Raw genomic sequence first — 25,035 nt, 5'->3', positions numbered from 1 at the left:
CTGGGAAGAATTTATCTTCCAAATGCGTTAAACTTGACTGTCCTGCATGGGTTACAATAGGACCTAGTGCAGCATGAATACCTTTCCACTGGCATTAAATGCTTTAGCTTAAATGACCACCGAGCTTAGTAAAGAACTGAATACAGGCAGCATCACCTCCCTTTAACATAGTTTTTATTCTTGAGCTCATATCTTGTAGAACAAAAAATTCTAGGACATGAATTTTCAGTAAAATTGAGCTACATCTTTTGCTAACCTCCCCAGCCTTCCTACCCACATCATGGAAATGCATAGGAGTGTTGCCAAGAAAGGAAAAAAGAAAAAAGAAACAAAAAGAAATAGAGGAGATTGCGAACTACAAAATCTGAAAGGCAACGTCATCTTTATTTAGAAATGACTGTTTCGGTTCATTACTTTCCCAAGTGTGGTATTATTTCCCCCTTGCAAGGTAAAGGTGTTGGTTGCTGAATGGGAGTGGCTTCTAAATAAAACCAGAATGCAGGGCGCCTTGGTGGCTCAGTCGGTCCAGCATCTGACTTCAACTCAGGTCATGATCCTGTGGTTTGTGGGTTTGAGCCCCACGTCAGGCTCTGTGCTGACAGCTCAGAGCCTGGAGCCTGCTTCAGATTCTGCGTCTCTCTCTCTCTGCCTGTCCCCTGTTCGCACTCCATCTCTCTCTTTAAAATAAATAAACATTAAAACATTTAAAAAAAAAAAAAAAACAGGATACTATTCAATCCCATTGGGGTTCACTGAGAAAGAATCACAGAGGCTGGTGAAGTCAGGGCTGCCCCTAAGACAAAGCGGTGACTCACGTAAGACACATTTCAAAATCAATCCTTGTTGCATGCATGAAACACTTCCAGGGCTTGACCTGACAAGGCACCCTGAAGTTTGGCATGGATCTTTCAGAGAGGACAGAAGTCAGGACTTTGAGTTGAGCTACTTCCTTTATCAGCAACAGCAGCAGACATGCTCTGAGAGTCGCCTTTTCAATGACCCGGAAGGCATTATGGGAGGGAAACTCCGTAGGACGAGGTTTGAACATGCCTTTGTCTGGTGGGTTCTAGGTGAAATGAGTTTGCGAAGAATTTCTCTCACCTGGGATGAAACTCTTTTGCCTTCTTACAAGTCTTCTTCAAATCCAAATCTCTTCATGGAGCCTACCCTGGTCATTTGTTTAAATCTGCAATTTGTTTAAAATTGCAATTCATTCTCCCACTCCTAATCTCTTCGCCCTGCTCTATTTGTATTATTTTTTAAGGTAAAAATCTTTTTTTTTCCTATTTTTTTTCAAATCTTTATTTTTGAGAGAGAGAGAGAGAGAGAGAGACAGAGTGTGGGGGGCAGGTACAGAAAGAGGGAGACACAGAATCCGAAGCAGGCTCCAGGCTCTGAGCTGTCGGCACAGAGCCCGACACGGGGCTTGAACTCACGAACCGTGAGATCATGAAGGTACAAATCTTAAGCGTACATACAGGTCGATGAACTCTTATATATGTATACACTCCTCTAACCATCACCCAGATCAAGATATGGAACTTGAGAGGCATCTTAGAATTCTATCTAAGTATTCTATCTGAATATTCAGAATATTTAATTCTTTGAAAAATGTTCAAAATGCAATTTAGGAAGATTCAAAGCAGCTTATAGGATAAAGGGTAAAGGGTAGTACTTTTACAGGAGGCTAGAAGTCTCCCGCAGTGGCCTCCTCCCAGACAGTCCTCCTCTATTTTTTCCAAAGCATTTTCACTTTTGATGCAATTTGCCTGATTGGTTCACTGATGTATCCAAGCAACTAGAACAGCGCCTACTATGTGAAGTTGTTAAATGAACGAATCTTTGAAATATTCCCCATGATGTTCCTTTATCCACACCTCTCTCCACTCTCTACTCCACTGAGAAACAAACTAGCTTCAAACCTTCAGTGTCTACACAGGAATATTAAATGCAGCCATAGCAGTGTTATCTGATCTGAGAGCAGGGGTGGGTTGGATGTGTCTTAGGGTAGTCTCTCTTCTGTGGGATGTTTTCTTAGATTGAGCACCTTCTTGTAGACCTGCAAGAAGGAAGGATCCTTCCTTTAATCTAAAGTCATGTCCTGATTCTTGGGTTTATTGGCATTTCTCCTAGTAGGGCAGAGCCCTCCTCCTGACTCTGTTACCCCTACTAATGCCAGCCGCTGGTCTGGAGAACTTGGCTCACCTTCGTGCCTCTGTCTGCCACTCAGTTGCAGATTCTGGCCACTCTGTGCCCTGTCACTTCTCCTGCTGCCGTCCCTGAGAGTTCCTCCTTTTTTCCTTCCGCTGGCAACTCCTTCAGGCCCGCCTTTTGTTGCTTTACTAGCTTCCTAAGTGGTGCCCCCATTTGAGTCTTCTTCCAAGCTAGTCCCATCGCTTTCCCTAAAACACAACCTGGATGTCACAGCTGTAATCACCAACTTTCAATGCTTTGCAGGTGCTGGCAAAAGGAAGCCGAAACTCCTTAACCTGCCTTCAAAGGCTTCCAGGCCCTGATTCCTTCTCCAGCCTTATGTATTACCACCACACTGTCAGCCAACTGGTCTTCCCCATCATAACTAACTGGGCCCTATGTTTTCTAACTTCTTCTTCTTCTTTTTATTTTTTATTTTTATTTATTTAAAATGAGTGGACTACTCTTTGAATGTCTTCTCCGTGTATGTCTGATCCCTAAAAGTGTGGACCTCTGAGGCCCATCTTAAGCATGGCCTCCTCAGAGAAGACACCCAACTGGGAGCCTCCTTAAGCCCCTAGTTGAGTGTCTGAATTCACGCTCAGGCTCATGACCTGAACCTCTCTGATCTGCAGGTAACTAGATATTCACTTAGGAGTTCTATCTCCCCTACTACATGTTAAGCAAACCTTTTCATTCATCTTTGACTTTCCTCCATTCTCCTTAGTGACTCTTGCTAGTGGGTGAGCAGTAAAATCCCGCGGAGTGGAGTATCCGATGTGGAGTGTGATATATATACTGTCAAGGAGGCATGAATGCAAGCCCAGACCCCAGCTAGCAACCACGCACGCGAGCCAAATTTTCCAGCTACTCCGTGCCATTCACCTGCTGCACCTTGGCTGCTTTTGACCCCAAACCCCTAAAGGCAGAGGAGCTAGGTCTCCGCACAAAGCCTGCTTGCTGCGACTACAGGTAAGTTTCTCCAAGTCTTTTGGCGCCGGCCCCTTCCCCACCCTCTGCGCAGCGAACCGCGACGCCCGTTCGGTGACCAGTCCTGGAACGTGACTTGGCGGCGTCGAGAGGGTACAGCTCCCCTTACCGAGGGGGGGCAGGTCCCAGGCGAGCCGCGGCCCGGCCAGCTTTCCGGGCGGGGGAGGTCACCGACCCCGGGCGGCGGCCAGGGCAGCCGAGGGCGGCGGGAAAGTGACGCGAAGCTGGTGGGGCGGGGTGGCTAGCGCGGCCCCCCGGGAGGCGGGAGCGCCAAAGGAGCCGACAGCGATCGCAGCTGCCAAGTGGCAGGTCGGGCGAGGCAGGGGACGAGCTCGGGGCACCGCCTGGGTGCCCACCTGCCGCCAGGGCGCACCGAGGGCGCGGGGCTGGACCTGGGCCGCGTGTGCCCGCCCTGGGGCTCGCCGTCCAGCCCCTCTCCGCCCCCGGGAGGGACAAAGGGAGGGCAGACGGCCGGGCCCGCCCCCAGCCCCAGCCGCGGCTGCCAGTGAGAGACTGGAGGCACCACCCCGGAGCGGAGAAACCAGTTTGGCCGGTCCCGGGGAGCGGAGGGAAAAGGGCGGCCGCAGAGGACTGGCGCTCGGACGCGGGGCGGGGGAAGGCGGGGAGCCATTGGCGAGAGGCGAGACCCGGAGGAGCCGCCGCCAACTGGACACGCTTCCCGGGGCCCCGGGCCAGCCCCGTGCGCCATGAAGCGCTAGCGCCGCGGCCAGGGCTGGGGCCGGGCGGTGGCGGCGACAACGGCCAAGTGCGCAGCGAGCGCGCGGAGGGGCGCGCACCCGACGGATGTCCCAGCAGGGGCCGGCGAGCGCCAGGTAAGGAGGGGCGCGGCGCCTGGCCCCCAACTTTCCCCACCCAACCGGCCCCGCAGTGTCCCACAGGTCCCCTGGCCGCCGCGGAGCGGGCGGACTCCCAGGATCGGGGATGCGGTGGCAGCAGCTGTCCGCGCCCTCGGGCTCCGGAGCCCGCACCGGTGGGACTTAGGCGGGGGTCGCGGGAGCCTTCTCGGCCTCGGGGATGGGGAGGCAGCGCTGTGGAGACGTCCGTGCGGGTTTCACCTGCTGGGAGGCGAGGAAACTCGCAGGTGGCGTTTGGATCGTTTGGGTTTGCCACGCACATGTCCGGGGTTAAGCTTTGAGGGGCGAGCCTGGCAGGACTTGCGGGTCCTTGGGGGAGTGCCGCTGGCTTCCCTGCAGTGTCTGCCGCCCCTCTGGAAGTCTCCCTGGCCGGGTTCTGCGGGGGCCCCCTTTGGGAGCCGATGCCAACGAGTCTGAAAAAGACCTTAGGACCTCGGGTACCCTGGCGCACCTGCGGGGAGGGATGGAGGGCGAGACCGCCTCCGCCGCGGCGGCTGCAGGACCAGGCGCCCTCCTGACATCTACCGCGAGCTTTAACTCAGGTTGGGAGATGATGCGGAAGAGGGACGTTTTCCCCGGTGACCGTAGGGTCGTATCCGCCAGCTCCCGCGGCGGGGCCCCAGGCCATCTCCTTCCCTCCGCGGTGTGATACCCGGCGCTGCGGCTTCGCTGGTGTGCGTGCAGAGGGGCAACGTGTTGGGGCGGGGCGGGAAGGGTGGCAGAGAGTGGCAAGTGTTGTAACCCCCGCCCCCCCCCCCCACGTCCTCACGTCCCCAAGCGAAAGAAAAGCCTTCCGTTGTCAGCCCGACTTCTCCGAGGGGGTTGTGCGCGCCTGGTCCTGGAACGCGGCTCCGAACTCGCATTGGCGACGGCTGTGGGGGATGCGGAACGGGGGAGGGGAGTTGACACCAAAAGTCAGGGGCGGGTGGGCCCCATTTCCTCCCAGTGAGTCCCGCTCAACCCCATCTGACTCCGTCGGCCTGCCCGCGGTGCCCCCGGCGGGCTCCAAGTCCTTCTTGGGTAGCTCCGGACGCCGCCGAGTTCCCCTCCCGGAAACTGCCCGCCCTGTCGGCCTGAGAAAAGATTCTCTCCCATCTTCCTGGTTGCATTGTCTGCAGATTTCTGTCTCTGCTCCTTGAGAATTAAATGAGACAACACAGGCCAAGTGCTTGAAGATCACCGCGCGCACAGTAGGTTATGGAGGAAGGCCGACTGCTTTTAGGAACAAAAACTATAAAACATGTGTGATAAAATCTCCAGCGATAGTACATGCAAGCGCATATGAAAAAGAGGAAACACAGACTGTGCAGTAAAAGTTCTAATTCTCGTTGTCTCACGGGTACTTTTGTGTTTCATCTAAAATGCCATTCATTAATCCTGGGCCTATTGGTGAAGGCCTCATCTGAGCCTATTACAAATGGTTACGCAAAAGATATTCAATGTTTATTAGCCGATTACTTTCTTGGGGGTGGGGGAGTCTGCCTGCAATTACTCTCTGAATTTTCTTAATGACTTTCATTACGTCCTTGTGCTCATTTTAGGTAAGAATGCTTAACCATATTCTTCATTCGTTATGTCCTGGTGGCTGCGCTTTGGTAATTCTTGGTGATTCTCTGTGTCTGTTACCGAGGGCCAAACGAGACTCATGTGGCTTAATGCTGGTGAACACAAATGCCATCTGAGCCAGGGCAGCTCTGGCTACCTTCAAACTTTCCTTCTGGTTTTTATTTTAAGGAAAATGCATGCCGATGTGCCCTTGTTCTTGACCGTGACAGAGCTAGGAGATTTTTTTTTTTTATTTTGTTTTTATTTAGTTAAAACATTTTTTAATAGGTATTTATTTTTGAGAGAGAGAGAGACACACACACAGAACCTGAAGCAGGCTTCAGGCTCTGAGCCGCCCAGGCATCCCCCTATTTATTTAGTTTTTTAAAGTTTATTTATTTATTTTGAGAGACGGGGGGGGGCGGGGGGGTAGGAGACAGAGACAATCCCAGGTAGGCCCCATGCTGTCAGCACAGAGCCTGATGCAGGGCTTAAACCCACAAACCATGAAATCGTGACCTGAGCCGAAATCAAGAGTCAGTCACTTAACCAACTGGGCCACCCAGGAGCCCCTAATTTTCAGTTTTTAAGTTGAGGCTTTAAAATAATAATGTGGTAAAGCAAAAGGCTTAACAAAAAGAAGTCTGTGCAATAAGGCAGGCTTAGTACTGGTCCCATGTTTCATTTGGATTTCAGTCTCTGAGACGTTAGCATTCATGGCATTGACCAGATCTGGCTGTAGGTTTCTCTCCCCCCTGTCTGCCTGCCTTCCTTTCTTCTTTCCTTTCTTTTTCTTCCTTCTAAAGCAAGGAGTAGTGGATTTAGATTCCCACAAGTTTCCGTTATTTTACTTATTTTAAATTGTATTTGATTTTTAGAATTTATTTTTGTTATATTTACTTTTTTTAAGTTTGTTTTGAGAGAGCAAATGCACATAGGAGCTGGGGGAGGGGCAGAGAGAGAGAGGGAGAGAGAGAGAGAGAGAGAGAGATTGAGAATCCCAAGTAGGTTCCTCACTATCACTGCAGAGCCCAGACCCGGACATAGGGCTCAAGAACCGTGAGATCGTGACCTGAGCTGAGATCTAGAGTTGGATGCTTAACTGACTGCACCACCCAGATACCCAATATGTACTTACTTTTTCAATTGTCTAACTTTAGATGAATTCCTGAATTTTCTGAACCTCGATTTATTAAAAAAAAAAAAAGATGTTATCAACTTCCTTTGGTTGTTGAGAGAATTAAATGGCAGAACAGGTGACTGTCCCTCATACACAGTAGGTGTTCTTATGTTGTTTTATTTTCTTCATTAAACTGATATTTTAAAAATAGTATAATGCCCAGATGTTTAGTGTGTTTTTATTTTTTATTTATTTTTAACATTTGTTTATTTATTTTTGAGACAGAGAGAGACAGAGCATGAACGGGGGAGGGGCAGAGAGAGAGGGAGACACAGAATCGGAAGCAGGCTCCAGGCTCTGGGCCATCAGCCCAGAGCCTGACGTGGGGCTCGAACTCACAGACTGTGAGATCATGACTTGAGCGGAAGTCGGACGCTTAACCGACTGAGCCACTCAGGCGCCCCAATGTTTAGTGTGTTTTTAATATTGCCTTGCTAGTTTGAATTCCTTTTTAGTTTTTCATAAACGACATTCATGAAATCCAGGTGATCCTTATAACTCGAGAGAGATTTGAATCTCCTACTTACCTTTGCTCTTTAGTTTCATCATTGTAAAGGAAGTCTGTGCTCTTATGAATGCAGAGGAACTTGCTTTCTAGTTACCAGAACAAGTTTTGTGGGGTCCCTTCGTGTCACGTATGTCTAAAGAAAACTGCTTTTAAAGTCTCTTAAGCACTGAATTTTAGATCTGTTTCTATATTTGCTCCTCGATTTGTCTCCTGGGAAGTTTCTGTGTGTGTGTGTGTGTGTGTGTGTGTGTGTGTGGTGGGGGGGCGGGAGAGGAGACCCCCCCCCACCCGGGTTGTGAGTTTTCAGGTATTTGTTAGCATCATCAATTAGATTAATTGTATTCATAACATCTGTAAGTGCTTTGTTACTTATTGATATCAGTAAAAATTAATTTGCTGCCAGAGTTTTAATAACACAAAAAGAAGGTGGTTTATCCTTTATTTTGTTAACTGAGTTACTCCTGAATCCCCATCCCTGTGCCTGGTTAAAGAGAACTCCCAGTCTAAGATCTTTTAAGGTCCTGGGTTATTGAACACCTGGCAGGATGGAGGAAGAGTCTAGAAAGCATGGGTATATACAACAGTCTTGTTTCTTGTACTTATTCGTAGAAAACAGAGGAATTATCATCTGATCAGCTAGGAATACATTAGTACTTTTCCTAATACTTTGAAATGTATCGTACTTTTAAATAAATTGTTTCCAGGGACACCTGGGTGGTTCAGTCAGTTTAAGCATCCAACTTCAGCTCAGGTCATGGTCTTGCGGTTCATGGTTTCAAGCCCCACGTCAGGCTCTGTGCTGACAGCTCAGAGCCTGGAGCCTGCTTTGGATTCTGTGTCTCCTTCTCTCTCTCTCTCTCCCCGTTCCTTGCTCGCGCTCCATCTCTCTCTCTCTCTCTCTCTCTGAAAAATGCATATTAAAAAAAAATTTTTTTTAAATAAATTGTTTCCAAAACATGCCCCATGGGAAGTATGTTTGATAACTGGTTCCCGGGGAGTACGGAGCCCAGAGGCAGCAGTAAAATAGAGGTTGGTGACACATGCTTTGGAGTCCTTTGACCTCGCTTGGAATCCAGGCCTTACTGCTTTCTTAGCTGTGTAACCTAGGGCAAGTTACTTAATCCTTTTAGCTTACAGGTTTTTTAATCTGGAAAATGGAATAATAATAACAGTACCTCACAGGGTTGTGTGATGAGTTCCAAATGAGAGAACTGAGCGAACTTTAGCTTGGCCCAGCCCTCGGTGAAAAGTAGTCGTTAATATTCCTGTTGTCATTGATACAGCTCAGTAAATATTTATGGTTCATCCAGCAATGGCCTTTCTCTTAGACGGTGTAGGGAGCAGGACTCACTCTGTGTGTTTGTATTTATTTAGCAAACATAGGTCCCCGTTTGCACTGGGCACTGGTGAGAAAGCGTTCGCTAAGGTAGGGGAGAGATTCTAAACCTCCCCATGCAGGGCTTGAGTTCCGGACCACAGGTGTCCAGGGACAGACAGTGTGGTGTTTGAGGGTCCTCTGTGACCCAGGGACATCCCTGCGCAGTCACAGCTACGAGTTGCTGGGTGTTCCTTCTGCACAGTGGAGGCCCTTGGGACGTCAGAGCACTTCTGTGTCGATTTTACCCCCCACTTCCTATCTCTTTCCTCTCCCTTGGCCTCTAGATTTCCCCCAATATAAATAAATAAAAAATCAATTCCTTTTCCCTGTTCAGCACTCAACACTCACGAGCCGAAGCCTGAATCTTCCTTAAAGGATCGGTGCTCTCCACAAATGGTTCTCATTTGGGTTGTCTAGTAAGCATCGCTAAGAACAGAGACCCTTGGGACAGTCCCATGCATTTCTTCATTGTAAAAATGCCTGTCTTCTCCCGGCGCTGTCCTGGGGATTACCTCCTGGCTTCACTGAAGCCCGTTAGGTTGCAGAGGGCCCGAGTTGGGGGTTTTAGTTTTTCTTTTCTTCCTTGGTAAGAAAGCAGACCCGGTGTTTTCTTTCTCTCTGCTCTGGACACTGCCCCTCCTTGCAAGGAGGGACGGTTGCCTAAGACCCTGGAGAATGGCCCAGCTCACTTCCTGCTTGAAAGCTCTGTGTCCGTGATTGGTCTCCAAGCTAGTGAATTTGCAGAGCGGGGCCTGGCAGCTGGCTCTCCGTCTGGGAAAGGGCACTGACTCCTTGGGCGGCTGAGGTCACCCTTGTCCTGGGACAGCCTTTCAGTGTCAATGGCCACCTCCCCTTAGTGTGACTGAGAATCCTGTCGCTTCTGCATTGAGTACGTGTGTAGCCTGACCTTTGGCTAGTAGCTTTGGTCTTTATTTACAGGGCCTTCGTCGATGGCTTTGTCTCTTTGCTGAGTGGCTTTTGTTCCACCAGACTTGAGGTTTGTTTGATTTAGAACAGGCAGTGTTTGAAATCAGTTTGCTCACCTTTTCTCAAGTTGAGCTGGAATATCTTCCTTGGAGCTCCTCAGGCACCAAATATTGTTCCTACATAGCCTCCAACTGTCCATTCTTGCTGTTAAGGAATCTCCCTTGCATTGGATGCATTTTTTTATTTTATAAAGTGTGATGTGACTTGTACACAGGTTCTTACTCTGTCTTCTTGGGATGCAAGAGAGTACGGAGACTATTCTCTGAGATGTGCGTATATGATCTCTGGATCCAAAAGAAACATTGAATGTTCTCTATAAGAAAATAGATAACCGGGGTGCCTGGGTGGCTCCGTCGGTGTGTCTGATCTCGGCTCAGGTCATGATCTCACGGCTCATGAGTTTGAGCCCTGCACGGGGCTCTCTGCTGACAGCTCAGAGCCTGGAGCCTGCTTCGGGTTCTGTGTCTCCCTCTCTCTCTGTGTCTCTCCTGCTCACGCTCTGTCTCTCTCCTTCAAAACTAAATAAACATTAAAAAAAAAAAAAAGAAAAGAAAAGAAAAGAAAATAGACAACCATTTGTCTTGGATGGTTTAAATATTCACGTTCGTGAGAAGATGTGTCAGATTTTGTACGTTTCATGCCAGAAAATATTGGCCTTACTGCCATATTGGGAATAAATTTGTGGGCTTCTAAGCCAAGCACTAGCAAATGCTATATCAGAAATTCTGGAGGCTTATGACACAAGCAAAGTGACTGTGTGGGGTTCATCAGACAGAAGAGACTGTAAGGATTATGTGAAAATCTGTATTCTGTTCTGTGCACCAGAACTGCACGATCTCACCTTCGTGCAGAAGTTTACTTCATGGGCGTTTTGCTTTAACTGTGGCAACATATTCATAAAATTTACCAGTTTTAAAAGTGAACTCAGTGGCATTAAGCACATTTGTGCTGTCAGGCTACTATCACAACTGTCCATCTCCAGAATTTTTCCATCATCCCGTTTTGAAATATTATACCTGTTAAACAGTATATATCCCCATTTCTTCCTCCCCAATCTCTCTACCTACTTGTCTCCATGAATTTGGCCAAGTTCCTCATGTAAGTGCAATCATGCAATATTTGTCCTTTTGTTACTGGCTTATTTCACACAGCATAATATCCTCATGGTTCATCCGTGTGGTAGCAGATGTCAGAATTTCCTTCTACTTCCTTTTCATTGCATCTTTTCATCGCATCTTATCCTATTGTGAATAATGTCACTGTGAATATGGGCAAGTGGCTGTCTGTTTGTTCATAGGAGTTTTTGAGATCTTGTTTGGTTTTGTGAGATTTATCTTTCATAGTAAGTGGCTTAAGGGGTGCCTGGGCGGCTCAGTCGGTTAAGTGTCTGACTTCCGCTCGGGTCATGATCTCATAGTTTCTAAGTTTGAGCCTCTCATCAGGCTCTGTTGTGATGGCTCAGAGCCTGGAGGCTGCTTTGGATTTTGTATCTCCCTCTGTCTTTGCCCCATCCCCACTCACCCTCTGTCTCTCCCCAAAAAAAATATACATTAAAAAAAGAAAAAAGAAAAAAAGAAAGTGGCTTAAGATGGGCAGGCATGATTTCTCCCAAATCACCTTTCTCTTCAACAGCCTGTCGATGAGAGCACGTGGGACTGCTGGAGGCTGGATGCGTGGAGGGCATGTGAAGGGCGTGACACATTTCTCCTTTTCACCTGCAGCTGCCCTTACCAAGCTGGTCCATGATGTGGCTGACACTCTGCCCTGTGCCCAGGAGACCCGGCTTCACAATCTGGAGACTTCTGCAGAGCACAGATGTCTTCCGGGGAGGACATTGTGTAGTAGACAGAAAAAAATCCTTAACTTTCCTTCAGAATTGACTTGGATTAAAATAAATGTATTTTTTGGTGGAAGGAGGGTTAGAATGTGATATTTACATGCTTGAAAAATTGAATACCTGAGAGATTGATTTCTACCTTGGGATAGAATCCATGGTTTTCAATAGAAGCTTCAAGGCCAAAGGTCAATTATAGACTGTAGAATGGAGGAATGATCTCATGTTGCTTATACACGTAGCGGGATAAAAACCAGAAGGCTTTCTCAAATGATTAGAGGTCAGTCTATTAGGTTAAAGATATCTTTTTTTTTTTTAATTTATTTATTAGAGAGAGGGAGGGAGGGAGAGGCAGAAAGAGGGACAGAGAGAGAATCCCAAGCAAGGCTCCACACCGTCAGCGAGGAGCCCGATGCAGGACTCGAGTTCCCGAGTCCTGAGATCATGACCTGCGCCAAAATCTAGATAGAGTCAGATGTTCACCTGACTGAGCCACCCAGGTGCCCCTAGGTTAAAGATATCCTCATCTCTATTTTCTAAAGAACAACAGACTCTCATGAGTTTATGTTCATACTGGGCCCTAAAAATTAGCCAAAATAAGCATTTGCATATTTTAAAAGCAGAGGTTTTTTTTTTTACAAGCAGAGTTAAAAAATCTTCAAACTAAGCCCAAATGCCACATCCTTGGGTGTATTCCGTCTTCCTATCCTATCACAGCCACAAAGGGAGATTGGGGCTGCCATGGCTGATCCCTCAGAGGTTTGATACTTCGTCTCATTCCACTTCATGAAGATGGCTTAGAATTCTTTTTTATCAGTCTTTAGCGTGGAGAAACCTGGTGACAGTTGTCAAAGGTCATTTGGAGAACCTCAGACTGTGTGGGGAGTGAATAAATGGCATCCTGGCTCTTTGAGATCACTTGGACCGACACTCTTTTTAAAGCTGCGCTTTGGTTAGCTCTTGGTCTCCCTTCCCGAGTTCCAGGGTCAAACAAATACCCTCTGGGTGTCTCCTAGGGAACTTCCTATCTCCCCAGTCATTCCACAGACTGGACCCGCCTCCTTAGCCCTACGGTCTGAAACAGAGGCCTCCTTGATCCATGCTGCCGGCCACCCAACGGGTGTTAAGCACATCCTGTGTGCTGGGCACTTGACATCTGTCAGTGAACCAAGTAGATGAAGAGCCCTGCTCTCGTGGAGCTCACGTTCTAGAGGAGGGGGGAGACCGTAGATAATAAAGGTAGCAAAGGGGTAAATGATACGGTATGTCTGGAATAAGTAAAAGGGGGGATACAAAGAGAAAGCCGAACAGGGGAGTGGGGGAGAGGGTCAAGGGAACAGGTTGTATTTGTAGCGTGGAGAAGGTGACACCTGAGAGAGAACGTCTCCCTCAATGTTCTCTCTCTCAGCAGAGAGAAGGGGAACCATGAAGACCTGGGAGCAGAGTGGCCTAGGCAGAGGGGACTGAAGGCTCGGTGCAGAGGCCCTCATGGGCAGGTGCTCGGCTCCCGATTCTTCTGATGAAGTCAACGAACAGGTGGTTGGCTCTTTCTCAACCCTGTGAGCATGGAGGGGGCTGGGAGAAGATGAGCGGGTAGGGGAGCCCCACCACGAAGGGCTTCCTAGGTGTATAAGGACCTTGGGTTTGACTTTGTGTGCAGGATGCGGGGGGCAGTCGGCGCAGGATGTTCCCCACTGGAGTAGCGTCATCTGTGGTCTGGTTGCATTTTAAAAGGGTCATTCTGGTCGTGGTGGTCCTAGGCAGGAAGACCAGGTAGGAGGCTGGACCCAGATGAGCCATGATGGAGGCTTGGACCTGGGTGAGCTGAGGAAGTTGTGAAGAGGCTCTTCAGAAATGTGCATATTTGTGTCAAGTTTTGGTCCAGAGAACTTTACCTTTGTTTATCTCCAGGGCCTGTCTTCCTGCTTTTGGAACGGGGGTGGGGGAGAGGGCCGGTGTTAGAAAAAGAAAATGATTTGCATAAAGCAGAGGCCTTTACTGCACTGGAAGGAAGATGGTCTGTAATCCACGGGGTTTGTGGGGCAAGGAGGCCTTCGGTGCCGGAGAAAGCCGGCTGCCCCTCCAGGGCTGCTGCCCCGGATGCCGCCTCCTTGCCGGGCATTGCCTACTTGGGAAGGCAAGGTTTTCCCAGCCCTCGGGTGCAGGCAGGCCACCTACATCTCCATCCACATATGTTCTCTTTTTTGAAACCGCTTTATGGAGCTATAATTCACGTGCCATACTGTATATCCTTTCAAAGTGTCCAATCCAGTGGCTTTTAGGAGTTTACAGAATTGTGCAACCATCACCCTACTCCATTTTAGAACCTTTTCATCACCCAAGAAAAGAGATCCTGTACCTGTTAGCGGTCCCTCCTATTCTTTCCTCCCCTCAGCTCCTGGTGACCTCCAACCTGCTTCCCGGCTCTATGTATTTGCCTATCTGGACGTTTTGCATAAATGGAATCATACAACATCTGTTCTTTTGTGACCGACTCCTTTTACTTAGCAGGACGTTTTACCTAGGATTCTCATCCCTGCGGTAGTGTTGATCAGTACTTAGTTCCTTTTCCTTGCTGAACACACAAGTTACTTTTGCACATGATGCATTCTTGGAAAAAAAAAAAAAACACACAGGAAATGTGCGTTAATCACAAACAACATTAACTTTCATGTTACAAAGGGAATTGTTTGTGCCCGGAGAGCCGTGTGTGTGTGTGTGTGTGTGTGTGTGTGTGTGTGTGTGTGTGCGTGCATATGCATGCTTGCATGAATTTGTTCCCTTTCACAGTTGAATACAAAGTGCATGAAATCTGTGAGCGCATCTGAAGACCAGTGGCTTTCTGGTGTCTTAATGATTTTCTTTCATTCAGTGATTCAACAATTACCTATCAAATCCCCACTACACGCCAGGGCCTGAGCCAGGTAATGGTAGTTAATAGAAGGATGAACAAAACAATGTCCTCCTCTTCATGGAGCTTACAAGGGTCGTTTGGGGTGGGGAGGCAGGTGTAGATATTAAGATATTGAACAAAGGAGATATGAAACCAACTGATATTAGAATTACAATCTATGAGGGGCGCCTGGGTGGCTCAGTCGGTTGAGCATCCGACTTCAGCTCAGGTCACGATCTTGTGCTCTGTGAGTTCGAGCCCCGCGTCAGGCTCTGGGCTGATGGCCCAGAGCCTGGAGCCTGCTTCCGATTCTGTGTCTCCCTCTCTCTCTGCCCCTCCCCCGTTCATGCTCTGTCTCTCTCTGTCTCAAAAATAAATAAACGTTAAAAAAAAAAATTTAAAAAAATGGTTAAAACAGTACATTTTTGTTTTTGTATATTTTACCACAATAAAAAAAGTTAGCCCAGGAGGGTCTTTTGGAAGAGATTATACTTGACAGCTGAAGGATGAGAAGGCACCAGTCAAGGCTTCCCCTGGTCCAGTCGATGGGAACGGCACGTGCAAAGACCATGTGGTGAGAACTTGGTCTGTGTTCTAGGAGCTGCGAGAAGGCCAGAATAGCTGGGGGAAGTCATGTAGGACCAAGAAGCATGGGACGAGGTAACTCAGACTATGATGCGCAGAATGGGTTTGGGGGGGCAGGAAACCAGTTAGGGGGCTCCTGCAGTGTTTGTGAGAGAGGTGATGGGGGCTCGGAGGGGGGGCCCGGATGATGGGAATGGAGACAAGGTGTGGAGGGTAACAGTTGTGTTTGAGAGGTGGAATCTTGGTCTTGGTGTGGATCAGATTTGCAGACCTCATAGAAGGGAAGTGTCAGGTGATTCTTGGACACTTGATTCTTGGATTCAAACGTAAGCGACTAAAGACATTGGGGTCAGCGGCAGAGGGGCAGGTTGGAAGGGGAAGCATTCAGCTTTGGCCCAGGTCCAGTTGCTGGGACACCCAGGAGTGGCTAGAGGTCAAGGTTCCAGAGGTTCAGAAGTCTCGGCGAGAGACACAGAATTTGGGAACTTGGCCGTCTGGAGGTGGGTTTCCAGAGATCCACAAGGACATGGGAAAACTCATGAAACCAGTTTCTATCCTTGGGGTCAGCCTTTTAATTTTGATAGATTTTTGTGAAATTATACATTCAACTTTTTTTTTTTTTTTTTTTTTGAGCAATAAACCATTTACATTTGAGTACAAAAAGCCCTTATGCAAATACGCAGCCTCTGCTTTATGGATGGCGAGGACAGGGAAGGTTGATGAAGTATTGTCTAACAGGCGGGACAACCACACACATCGAAATGCTTATCAGATGCAGGAAGTGGCCAGTGTGTTTTGAACGGGAACTTGACAAAGTCCAGGGATTTCTCATGGACACCAGGGCATTCAAATTGTGTGGTATGTGTATTGACTGGCCCCTTTGTGTAAGGGAAGGAATTGTAACCTGCCTGAGATCTCAGAAACCAGAAATCGAACTCCGTTTTCTCAACTCCCAAGGTGAGAGTTCCTTCCAGAACCTCCTAGCTGAGAGTTGGAAAAGCAGTACAGACAACTCAGAAATTGGTTAGCAAATAAAAATACAGGGCACACAGTTAAATTTGAATCTCAGATAAAGAGTGGGACATGCCGTGTTTGGGACATACTTATACCAAAACAATTATATTGTTTTATCTAAAATTTGAATGTAACTTCATTTCCTGTGTTTCATTTGGAAAAATTACCCAGAATTGACCTTTTGGAACATAAAGATATTTGCGATTTGAGGACTACTGGGATATTCCACTTGATGACTTCTGGATTTTCTATACATGTTTTTTTTTTCTTTTTTTTTTTTATTTTTTAAAATGTTTATTTATTTTTGAGAGAGACAGAGACAGAATGCGAGTGGATTAGAAGCAGAGAGGGATCCGAAGCAGAATCCAAAGCAGGCTCCAGGCTCCGAGCTGCCAGCACAGAGCCCAACGTGGGGCTCGAACTCACAAGCTGTGAGATCATGACCTGAGCCGAAGTCAGACGCCTAACCGACTGAGCCACCCAGGCGCCCCTCTATACATGTTTTTAAAATTTGGGGAGCAAGTGGGAGGGGGATTGATTTTCCTAGTCAAAATGGCTGTGTTGTGTTATTTGCCTGGTGTTTGATGAATATTCATTACTTGTAATAAACAGCGGCCTGGTGTTGGGGAACAGGTCGTGGGCTCAGGAGATGTCAGATCTGGCCAAGTCACCGACCAGTTCTTTGACCTTAACTAGCAATAACATACTTGATGTTTTTAGGCCACTTCATGGCTTTAAAGTCTTCTCATTTGGCAGTTATTAGGACAGATGGTATCCCCACGGGCCAGATGAGCAACACAAGAGAAATCAAGGTCTAGGTGGGTGGCCTCTGGCTAGAGCTGGGCTCCAGCCTTCCTCCTAACTTTCAGTTCAGTGGCATCAGTTAATTTTCAAAGCTCCCATTTCTTTGTGCTCCTGCCACACCCCTATGTTTTATTGGATATCCTCCCGATGTAATTCCAGGACTCTTGCACAGTCTCCTATGCCCTAAGATTCCAGTTTTTAAAGTTGACATGGTGCAAATAATTTCAAGTTGTAGGTTAATGGGCAGACTCCCTATATGTTGCTGTCTGATGTTGTCAGTAGTATTGGACAAGCATAAGGGGCCACTGTGTTGTGATAGCAAGTCTGGTTTCTTACGTGAGGCATTGTCATAACAACAGTGATGTTTATGGGGATTCTTGAAATCCTGATGCTTAACATGTACGAGTCCCAATGGATACCTCCGGTATCCACATATGCCCAGATGTGGATAGTACATATTCTCTATTTTACGGAGTTCTTCCTGTGTTTCTCTTGGCATATACATTTGCCATGTGCAGCCAGTGCTAACCTCGGTTTTTGGCACACAGTAGGAACTCAACAAGTATGTGTTGAGTGAGTGATTATAACAGAACCTATCCTTGATGACGGCTTCGGAGGTCATTGATTTCACTTTTAATTTTTTTAACTTTATTCATTTATTTTGAGAGAGCGAACAGGGGAGGGGCAGAGAGAGAGGGAATGAGAGAGAACGCCAAGCAGGCTCTGTGCCGGCAACGTGGAGCCTGATGCGGGACTCGAACCCGTGAACTGTGAGATCATGACCTGAGCCAAAACCAAGAGTTGATGCTTAACCGACTGAACCAGCCAGGCACCCCTAAAACATTTTTTCAAGAAGTTAAAAATCAGTAAAGCTATGCAATCAGGGAGGCACTAACCCAGTTTTGAGAAAGCAGCTCCCAACATGGACCAAGCCAGGGTAACTAACGGAAATCTGCGGGGTGTCCTGCCCTCCCAAGCATCAGTTGTTCTGGTCTTTATGCTTATTTTTTATCAGACGAAGTTGTATCTTACATATAGGTTCCTTTGCACGTGTCCTAAGGAAATCAGTAAGCATAATATGACTTTAATTGCACCTGGCAGAGGACTAATGGAGCATACATTTTGGTGACCATTGCAAGAACTAAAGTGCATTTGATTAAAGTAAAATTTTGTTTGCTACATTGTCAGGAATGGTATAATGATTTTCTGTCCAGAGTACCCTTAGAATTTATTAATATCCCACAGTTCATTGTCTTGAGATTTTATATTTGAATACTTCAAACCTTTTAAATCTTTTTATTCCAACATCCTGTTGGCCAGTCCTTGTAAACTTCAGAATTTGTCTAAGCTCGAAGTTGTTAGGAATCATTTTTCCGTCCCAAAGTGTTCAGAGTCAATGTTACCTCCCATACTTGGCTGTATTTTTACTCTCTGACTAGACAAAGATAATATTATCTCTCCTTTGTATTCAAGCAAATCTTGATTTTTTTTTTAAAACTTCCTGTAACGTTTTTGGGGGTTCCCGGTTTTCATGAACCTTTAGATGACCACATTTATGATTGAAACGAAGACCCTTAGATTAGAAGATACCCAGCGAAACTCCCAGCTCTAGATTGCCCTTTATGTTAAACTTACTGGATCTTTCCCTCCCCTACCTCTGCCCCCATTGGTCTCCACTTAATAGGTCATCCTGAGATTTTTATTGTATTTCTTTGCCTGTTTCCTGGACTGGCAGGTACCATCATTGCACCGACTCTGAGCATCCTATGTTTGCTCCTATCCTTGGTAGTGATATTAAAATGGCAGAGTAGGGGCGCCTGGGTGGCGCAGTCGGTTAAGCGTCCGACTTCAGCCAGGTCACGATCTCGCGGTCCGTGAGTTCGAGCCCCGCCTCAGGCTCTGGGCTGATGGCTCAGAGCCTGGAGCCTGCTTCCGATTCTGTGTCTCCCTCTCTCTCTGCCCCTCCCCCGTTCATGCTCTGTCTCTCTCTGTCCCAAAAATAAATAAACGTTGAAAAAAAAAATGGCAGAGTTACTAGTATTTCATCATAAAGCACTGTGGTAGACTCTTTTTTTTTTTTTTAAAGACTTTTATTTTTAAGTAATCTCTACACCTAGTGTGGGGTTTGAACTCACAGCCCTGAGATCAAGAGTCGCAGGCTCCACTGACTGAGCCAGCCAGGCACCGCTGTGATAGACTCTGATAAAGCCCAGGCTATTGCTTAAGGAGGAAAGCGTTTAATACAAAAAGAAAAAGAATGACAATGACATATTTGATCATTAAAATGCTTTCAAGAGGAAAAAGAACAGGAGAAGAACTTTTCCTTTAGAGGCAGTTGCCTCCACTAACTTTACCTGATATGAAATGTCGTTGAATTCTAATGCGACAGAACACAGTGCTCTGTCTCGGGGTCTCTTCCTGCCCTGCGTTCTTTGCCTGTGACTCCCCTCTCCTCCACTACCTGCTGACCAGGTGCTATTTCCTCCTTGAAGACTTCCTGATTCTTCACCTTCCCAGGTCAAAGTGAGGGGCCTCTCCTCTGTTCTGGTCACTCTCTGTACATTCCTGACCCAGATCTCACCATCTCAGAGATGGTAACTAGCTTTTACCAAGGCGGCTTGATTTAGCGGTAGTTACCTAGACACTGGTTTTCTTTTTTTTTTTTTTTTTAACCTTTATTTATTTTTGGGACAGAGAGAGACAGAGCATGAACGGGGGAGGGTCAGAGAGAGGGAGACACAGAATCCGAAACAGGCTCCAGGCTCTGAGCTGTCAGCACAGAGCCTGACGCGGGGCTCGAACTCACGGACCGCGAGATCACCACCTGAGCCGAAGTCGGACGCCCAACCGACTGAGCCACCCAGGCGCCCCTAGACACTGGTTTTCAAAGAACAGTCCCCAGAGCCGCAGCAGCAGCAGCAGACTTACTGAATCAGACACTTGGGAAGTAGGACCAAACTGGTTCTGAATGAAACTCTCAGATGATTCTGATGCCTGCTCCAGGTTGAGGTCCGCTGGTCTAGAAACTTTCGGTGAGTAGGATTCTGAGGTCACGTCCAGCCATGGCAGGGAAGGGTGTATCAGGATTCCTTGGTGATATCACCTTGCTCAGGTGAGAAGCAGGACAGATGTGGACCCGGGGCTGTGCCGCCTCTGAACTATATTGTAGTCGCTGGTCTATTTCTCTCTGCACTAGGCTGTCACCTCGGTGAGAAGAGGCCCTGTTTGGGGCTCACTGGGGCAGCCCAGCCCCCAGCACAGTGCTTACATCGTAGTAGCTGTTCTACAATGACGTGGTAAGCAGTGCAGTCAGACAGATGCCTTTTTCCACACTTACAGTCACTGGAACTAGCTGCCATTATTAGAAAATGTCCTCTGAGAAAAGGGGTTCGAGGCTGGTTATTGTGTAGTGACCCCGGGATAAAAAGAACCAACCGTGGTCTGATCAAGTGAACTTTATGGTTTTCATTCCTTTGGTAAGATGCCAGAGGCTAGTAACCGCGTTCTTGGACCTTATTGCTTCTTAAAATAGTCACACACGCAAATTGATATTTTAAGATTTTTTTTTTTTTTTTTAGCATCAGCTTCTGGTCCATATGGCCATCCTTTGCAAATGCCACAAAACACCAGGGATTACTTTTAGTTAGCTCCTACTTGGGAAAAGCAGACTCTTGTGACATCTTGGTCTGGGTAAGAGGTCTTTTTGCTACTGATACTCAGAAACTTCTCGACCATTCGATAACTCTGAGCTATAAAATATTTGTGGGCAAGGGAAAAACAGCTAGCACCAATCTCCACTCACTGTTTCCGTTTGGGTCTATGTTTGTTATCAGAAGACTGAATAAAGACAAAGAGTTTTCAAGATCGTTAAGACTGTAGTGGGGTTAGTACCACTACACGTGTTTCTTGTTAGATAGAGCAAGGTTAAGTTTAACACGGGGTCTGGTTTTATTCAATCAATTCTAGTTGCTTGTCCACAAAGCCAGAACATGAGGAAGTTGAAGGGATTTGTGGGGCTCTTACCCTAGGTTGGTTGTGAACTTTCAGGACCGAAGTCGGACAGCAGCTTTATTAAAGGCTTTGTAAAAGCATCCCTAACCTCATCAACCAGAGGCGATTTGGGGCCGTAGGGGACATTTTAGGGTGTCACAACTCAGGGGGTGCTGCTAGTGTTTACGACATCCCACGAATGCCTTCAGCACGCAGGACCCCTCCCACAACGAAGTGTCCCCGCCCACAGTGTGCAGTGCGGGGGTTGAGAAGTCCTTCCTGACACCATGGATGGGAGTCTTCTTAAAACGCCAGTTCCCCAGGCACGCTTCTCCTTCCGTTAGGTAATTTCCATTTCGGTACCCTTGACAGTCGGGTTCCTGGTGGGTTTCCGCGGCAGCCAGCTTTTTCTCCTTGCCAGCCTGTAGTCTCCACTCGTGTATCTCCAGGGCAGTGCGGTCACAGCGCATCCAGTGCTGACCCCCCAATCGGAGACCCCTGGACTCGAGCCATGACCCCTTTTCTCCCCCAGATTGCACCACCCGGACCTCCATTTCCAATCCGTCTCTCAGATCTGCTGTATCTACCTCCACGAGATCTCGAGTTCACCTGGTCAGCTCCGTTGCCATCCCCTTATTCAAGCCGCCACCATCGCCACCCTCCTGGATGCCCCTCCCCCCAGGATCCCCCTCACTGATGTCTCCATTCCCAGCCCAGAGCAGCCACTCAGGTACTGGTGCACATCGGTGCCCAGCTGCAGACTTTTTTGTAGCTCACCACTGCACTGATATAACACTTCCCTCCTTCCCATGGCTCCCCAGGCCCAGCCCGCTTCCCCCACCCTCCCCTCCCATTTCATTCTTGTCCTACTTCAGCCTCCAGAGCATGACGAGCCCCTTCCCTCTCCCTCCTGCTCATTTGTTGTTTTCTCACCTGAAACGCTCTTCCCCTCGAGGACTCCTTATCTTTTGCTTTTGGGCTCATGTATCATTTCCTCAGAGCATTCTCTGACCACCCCCATTAAGGTAGGTCTCTCCCAGGGCATGCCCCTTGCCCTCTTTCTTGTTCCTTTATTTACTTGTGGGATTTTTGGTGTGCTGCCCCCGGAGTCTGGAAGCTTCCTGAGAAGGGACCACACGTGTCCCGCCCTCCACAGCTCAGTGGCTGACAGAATGGCTGAAGCTTGTTCTTGGATTACTATCTGTGAGACGTTAGTGGGAGTGGTTGCTGCCTGGGTGGCCTGGTGAGTGAAGGAAGGGAAATTAGCTTGCAGGGGTGAGGGAAGGAGGGAAGTAGGAAATGTCAGGCCGCGGGAGCACCGAGAAGGGAGTTAGTTATTAACTCAGGTCACGGGTGTTCAGGAAGCTTCCCAAGAAGCCGGAGGACAACCTTGAAGAACGATTGGGGGTTCCCCAGGTTTAGGAAATGATAAAAAAAAAAATTCAGCTGGGGTGGGGGAAACCCTTGGAATTAAATGGAGCCTAAAGAAATTTTGGCCTCTGATATGCCCACACGTGGATGCGATGGACCATCCAGAAAGTGGCTTCTTCCACCGTGTAGACCACTGCCTTCTCAAGCATCAATGTGCATATGGATCTCCTGATGAATCTTGTTAAAATGTAGACTCGGGATTTGGTGGAAGGTGAAGTCCTGCAATTCTCACGATCTCACCTAGATGATGCGCGAGCTGCGGGTCTGTAGGACCCGGAGGATGGGGCAGACCAGCCCTATTGAAAGAACAACAGTTCTGTCATCATGTGCCCTTTGGTAAATGGCAGAACACATGGCTTCCGTGTTTTCGCCAAGATTTAACTTTCTTCCCGACTTTCTCGTGAAACACAGGAGGCATCTGATGGCTTCGTTTTAGGCAGCATCTCCCAGGTGTGTTTGATAACCTTAAAGTCCTTATTTTACACAGGCCTTTCTATGTTATCAAAGGAAATAGAACATAGAGTTGTTGGTGAGCCCCTTGCGTCTACCCCCTTATATGTCTGTTGTCAAAGGACCACAGCAGGCATGTTAGGACTTTGTTAAATATAAACCCACTTACATATCCCTCCTGCTTTCCTCCGGGTGCATCGTCCTGTAATCTGCACATTGTCTCTTTTATGGTTTCTCTGAAGCACGTTTGTAGCTCGGACAGTCTGTTCTGTGACACCTGTCATACTTCTGGCACCTCCCCCCCCCCCCCCCCCCCGCCGCCTCCCCTATAAGCCAGCGTATCTTTAGAAAAGACAAACTACTATTAATCCAGGCCAGTCATAATTCAGGGGGCAAAGCTGTTTTCCTAAAAGAACCGCATCACAGTCCAGACTCAAACAAATGATTTCACATTATCTGGAGTCCTTCTTAAGATGTAAAAACCAGAAATGACTGAGAATTGTCTGTGTGGGGGAATGTTCGGTCTTCTTGGCCTTGCAATAAATGAGGTTCTCAAACTTGGCTGCACATTGGGATCACCTGGGGAGCATCAACCGCACTGATGCCTGAGTCCCCTGTGGGGGGGATGCTGGGGAGGGGGAGTCTCCCAAGCAGGGGAGTTCCGGGGTGTGTGTGTGGGGGGGTGGATTCTAATGCATTGTCGAGGCTGAGAATTGCCTGGAGCGTAGATGCCATAGGAGTCTATGGGATGTCTTTTAGTGTGTCAAAAATTCACCCAGGTTTATGGAAATGTCTGAGGATCAGCATAGGGGGGAAGTGATTGAAATAAAGGAGCAGCGTAACTCAGACACCAGACTGGGTTCTGTAACGCATTAGCTGTGGGTGGTCTTGATCGAGTCCGTGACCTCGTAGCTCACATCTGCATAGTGATTTGCTGATGGCAAAGCACCTTCACATGCAATATCTTAGTTTCACCAGAATTCTAAAGCGAGGGCCGAGCACCTGTCTCCCCTCTGCCCTTTCTTCAAGGAGCACGATTCTTTATCGGTTAAGATTCAGCTTCAGTGTTCTTATGGCCTGGAGCCCCTCCCAGGCACTTCCCAGGCTGCGTTAGGGACTAGGCTTCACGTGTGGTCCTCTCCTGGTACTTAGGGTATTGAAGTGTCATCTATTACGGTTTCTGTCCCCTTGAGGGCATATCCTATGCCTAGTAGACATTCAGCAACTGATGATTTAATTCATCCACCCATCATTACTTGCCAGGTGGGGGGGCCCTGGGCCCCGGGAGATGAATTACAGTTCAGTGCTCACCACCCCCCCCCAACCTTTTCTGAGACCCAGATTCCTCTTGTAAAAATGAAGAGTCTGGAAATTTTCTCCAATATCCCTTATAGCTCTAAAATGGGTGGTTCTGTCTTACAATTTTACCTATTTGTTGCAAAACCTCAACAAAGCTCTGCAGTCTCAAGAATAACGAGGAAAGAGGTAAGATGAAGGCGATTCACCAGTTGGCAGGAATTGGAAATTCATGTTTCACTTCAACCTGGACCGGTGACCCGGTCCTGACTGTCGTGCACCCGAATCACCTCGGGAGGTTGAGAAAGTAGAAAGTCCCGTGTTGCGCCCCTTTTGGTGACGTTCCCCAAGTGATTTTGAAGTAGACCGAGCAGTGTTTAAGGGCCGCTGTTTGCTGTCCTGGAGATTGCTCCCATCTGAGCAGCGGTGGTTTTATGAATGAAATTTGAGCCCGTTTTTGTGAATTCTAAACCCAGAGTGGCCCCGTTGGTGCAGCCAGCGTCAGCTAGCTGCATTCACTGCACACGTATTGCCGTATTGCCGAGACCAGGAAGGTGACTTCTGTCCAGAAGGGGATGGAGTCGGGGACGCGGCTTACTGAGACCCGGCTCTTGACCACTTAGGAATCACTTCCTAATCGGGGCGAGGAGGGGGCGGGCAAACAGAGAAGGAAATGTGGAACCATATCTTCCTCCTCAAGGGTAACACTCTTCGCGGAAAAAATAAATTGTTCACATAGTGTGTGCCCTCTTATTTGCATCAGGCAATCCCTTTGGCTGAAGCCAATTAAGAGATTTTGAGGGTTGTAAAACGGAAGGGCCAGCCAAGTATATCTGAGAACTTTTTCGTTTAAAAGGCATGTGTGGCCTTTTGAGATCTAGTCTCATAAGACCTCATTCCACTGCATTCTTTTGGCCAAAGCAGGTCACAAGGCCGGTCCAACTTCAAGGGGTCAAGCGGCAGATTTTCATATAGGAATGAGTGAAGAAGGGGGCTATTATTTTAATCAGTTTACCACAGTGATTATTATCATCATGATTAGTAAGTGGTTATCAAACGAACTTAAAATTGTATTAATTGCA

The 25,035-nt window shown here is 47.8% G+C and overlaps 1 protein-coding gene across 2 annotated transcripts in view; it reads left to right on the top strand.

Annotated features, from left to right (window-relative positions):
• The first annotated feature begins 3,877 nt into the window (after positions 1-3,877).
• Positions 3,878-25,035, top strand: part of ATP8B1 (ATPase phospholipid transporting 8B1) — a 127,892-nt gene continuing 106,734 nt past the window's right edge. Inside the window, exon 1 of one of the 2 annotated variants that reach the window (XM_086683090.1) lies at positions 3,878-4,016. The gene's annotated coding sequence lies outside the window, so the exon portion shown is untranslated. Of the gene's footprint in view, positions 4,017-12,819; positions 13,027-25,035 lie in introns of those variants that run through there. The other variant, XM_086683091.1, reaches the window with a different exon arrangement.

The sequence above is a fragment of the Puma concolor genome, chromosome D3 (genome assembly GCF_028749965.1).
Source record: "Puma concolor isolate L17-30 chromosome D3, mPumCon1.1.hap2, whole genome shotgun sequence".
Taxonomy (NCBI): domain Eukaryota; kingdom Metazoa; phylum Chordata; class Mammalia; order Carnivora; family Felidae; genus Puma; species Puma concolor.
This window is presented reverse-complemented; position numbering and strand designations above follow the sequence as displayed.